This window comes from Alligator sinensis, unplaced genomic scaffold (assembly GCF_000455745.1).
Source record: "Alligator sinensis unplaced genomic scaffold, ASM45574v1 scaffold96_1, whole genome shotgun sequence".
In the NCBI taxonomy this organism is placed as follows: Eukaryota; Metazoa; Chordata; order Crocodylia; family Alligatoridae; genus Alligator; species Alligator sinensis.
The window spans coordinates 988,409-992,233 of NW_005842402.1; the positions used below are offsets into that span (position 1 = coordinate 988,409).

The 3,825-nt window shown below is 47.8% G+C and overlaps 1 protein-coding gene across 1 annotated transcript in view; it reads left to right on the plus strand.

The window, feature by feature from the left end:
* The window catches only part of THEMIS (thymocyte selection associated), a 125,305-nt gene that overhangs the window by 114,549 nt on the left and 6,931 nt on the right, over positions 1 to 3,825 (plus strand). The window lies entirely within an intron of this gene.

A 3,825-nucleotide genomic window follows, 5' to 3' on the forward strand; every position in this document is an offset into this window, starting at 1 on the left:
CCTAGGGCTAAACCCTTGCAGATCACTCCCTTGTGCCCTGTTGGCTGCAGTGCCTGGGAGTGGAAAGGTAATTAAAAATAATTATATAGCAGTTTTGTTAATTTAATGCTGAGGTTAATAGATTTCCAAGCAGGGAAATTAATTGCATTGATTTCATTGCTTGGGATTCTCTTGAGAATGTTCAGCTTCTCTGACTAATTTTTTAATGTTTAATTGCAGTGGAAATACATATACTTCCAAAGGCAACCCATTCCAGTTTGGGACTGGGAGATACTGACAATATGTTTTGGCCTAATGATACTAATTTCTTGCCTGGCAGCACTTTCTTCCTAAGATGTTTATAATTTTGTTTGCAGGTATGAGTTTGGGGATGGAGGGCACAGTAATATCAACCCTAAGCATCTGTGGCTCAGTTAGTTCCATGTAGCGAGTTTAGGAGCACAAACACTATTCTACTCTGTGACCCACAAGGATTAGTTTGTGCCTTGCAGCACAGACTTCATTCATCAGTTTGCTTTCACTGATAGGGGTTGTAGCCAACCGAAAATTAATTACAAATGGGAAATATATATGAAGAAAATGGCAGCTGCACGCTCTCTACTTCTGTGTTATGAGTTGTATTCGTGGGCAGATCCAGGATTGCAGTGATGGGTGTACACCCAACTTCAAGAGTGGGGTGCATGCTCAGTAGGGCTGTGTGAAGCTTCGCTGGCTGTTTTGTTTTGATGCTGTTTCGACTCGTTTCAAGCTCGAAACAGCAAAAACGAAGGGCTTCAAAACAGCCTTGAAATGAAACGAGGCCAGCTGAAACATTTCAAAAGTTTTAAAACATTTCAAATTTCAAAGCAGCCCGGCGGTGGGAGGCAGGGGAGAGGCACAGATGCAGTCTGGGTTGTTCCACAGCCCCATGTGGCTTAGCTCGGTGGGGTGTGCAGCCCTGGCTCTCCCCACCCCCTTACCTCCTTGGATTGGCTCTGGTGCACGGCCCAGAGTTAAATCAGCTCATGTGTGGACCTACCACCGCCCCGATCCTAAGGCAGCGGCAGGTCCCTTCAGGAGCTGATTTTCCCCAAGCCCTGCACCAGAGCCATTTGGAGGAGAGTTCAGGGCCTGGAGCAAATCAGCTCATGCGTGGACCCGCTGCTGCCCCAATCTCGAAGAGATTGGGGCGGAGCCAGGTGCTGGCATGAACTGATTTTTCCCTGGGCCCCACACCAGAGCCAATCTGAGGGAGGATACGGGGTCCAGGGCAAATTAGGTCATGCAGGGACTCACCCCTGCCCTGGGATTGCATAAGCTGATTTGCCCCAGGCCCCACACCAGAGCCAATGGGAGGAGGGTGCAGGGCCCGGGGCAAATCAGCTCATGTGTGGACCTGCTGCTGAGGGAAGAGCAAAGAGCACCAAGGTCTGGTAGTGCTTGAAAGCAGGGACTCTGGGCAGACCCCACACAAGTGAGCTCAGAGCTCATAGCAGAGTAAGAGTTCCAGTAGGAACTGCTAAGAGCTCACTGGCATCCAGGATCACAGCAAGGATTACGGCCATATCCCCTTCAGCTGTGTGGCATATAAGCAATGAGCTCTCTTCACTGAGCATTAGGGCTGTGCTTCCATTTCAGCGTTTCGACGGAACAGTGTTTTGTTTTGAGTTTTATTTAATTTTTCAAGGACTGTTCCGTTTCATTTCGTTGAAACTCTTTGGCTGTTTTGACGTTTTGCCCATAGCCAGCGCTGGGAAGATCAGTGCTGCCACTGGCCCCAGCTGGCAGCACCAGCCTCCTGTGATCCAGGAGGCAGATCAGTGGCCTGCACCCCCGGGAGCAGTCTGGCACAGCCCCCACAATGCTCCTGAGGGTGCAGGCAAGTGCCCGATCTGCCTGCCAGATGACGAGAGGCTCGTGCTGCCGGCTGGATGCAACCCATGCCGGGAAGATTGGTGCTGCTGCTGGCTTTTGTCAGCAGCACCATAATCCTGTCATCTGTCAGGAGCTGGCTATGGGCAAAACATCAAAACAGCATCGAAACAGCCAAAGAGTTTCAACGAAATGAAATGGAACAGTGCTTGGAAAATTAAACAAAACTCGAAACAAAACACTGTTCCATCGAAATGCTGAAATGGAAGTCGAAGTGGAATGATGCTGTTTCACACAGCCCTAATGCTCAGTGAAGAGAGCTCATTGATTATATGCCACACAGCTGAGGGGGATATGGCCGTAATCCCTTGCTGTGATCCTGGATGCCAGTGAGCTCTTAGCAGCTCCTGCTGGAACTCTTACTCTGCTGTGAGCTCTGAGCTCACTTGTGTGGGGTCTGCCCAGCACTACCAGAGCTTGGTGCTCATTGCTCTTCCCTCCCTTCTCCCCTCTCCCCCCTGCTGAATTCAGCCTCAAGGAAAGGGGGAGATGGGATGACCAGTGGCAGCATGGAGCTTCCTGAGCTGAGTGAAAGCAAGGGCTGCGAATTGTGGGACATTCCTCCTCTCCTTTCCCCTGTTTCTGAATTCAATGGGAGGAGAGAGTGAAGAGCAACAGGCTCCAGAGCTGTTTGAAATCAAGGGACTCTGGGAAGAGCCTGTGCTGACCAGCAGCAAACTTATTAGAGCTCACAGCACGTCATACAAAGCTCCCAGCAGGAGCTGCACTGAAGTGCCCATGAGCTCCAAGAGCTGACTGCACATATGGAGCTCAATAGTGATTCATTCAAGACTATTGAGACATGCTGGAAGTAGTCCAATTTATTTCTTGGATAGAAGTATGATGTAACTCCAGGATTGGATTGGAAGGATTCCTGCTTGGGAAGTCTAGTGCCGTAGGGAAATCATAAGTCAAAATGCATGGCCTTGAGCGGAAGTAGTGATTAGGGAATAAGGGGCTTGTTTACATGTTTTGCATTCTGGTGTTCTTCATTACTTAATCAGGGATGGTTATGCCAAAAGCAATGCATCCACTTTGCCTTGTTATTCCATGTTCAGTGGTTTGTCATAGAATCATAGAAAATGAAGGTTGGAAGGGACCTCAGCAGCTCATCTAGTCCAATCCCCTGCTCAAAGCAGGACCAGCCCAAATTAGATCATTACAGACAAGGTTTTGTCTAGCCTGGTCCTTTGACTTACTGTGTCTACACCACTCATGGGACAGACATGCTACAAGCTGTGTAATGTTCCATTTTTAAACCACTGCCAGAATGGGAAACATGCCCAGACATTTATGTAGAACTTGTCCCCCAAACTTTTAGTGCTGGGACACTTGCAGTAGAGGCACATCATCATTATTTGCTTTGTACCCGTCATTATTGGTCAGTAAGGTGTGGACACTCCTGCATTAATTGGAGCAAAATCTACATCTCTAATATGAAGAATATCCATAAATAAATGTTTATTTAGCTTTAGGAATTATTGGTGTGCTCTTAGTAGGGAATGCGCAAGAGATCATCAGTTTGTGGACAGATGTTGAGTTGCTAGTAATATATGTGTAATCTAAAAGGTGAATTCCTAAAGATAAAGAAGAATAAATTTGTGGTTAAGGCACTGAACTGAGATTTCCACTACCTGGGTCCAGTTCTTCAGTTTCCATTGCAGATTTCTTATGTGGCCTCAGCCAACATCCTGCATTTTCCCTTCTGTCAGTGGGTAGGAAAGCATGTGGTGCAAGAGAAGCAGCCAGAGATTCATTGCTCTTGGAGGTGTTGGCTCGCCACCTTTTTTGCCTTTGAAAACTGGTACTTTTTTGGTTGCTCAACACATGTTAGCTGCAAAAAAACTGGAGATGACCTCTTTCCCAGCAGCGAACCTCAAGTCGCTGCTCTTGTTCCTCTGCAGCTGCTCCGCA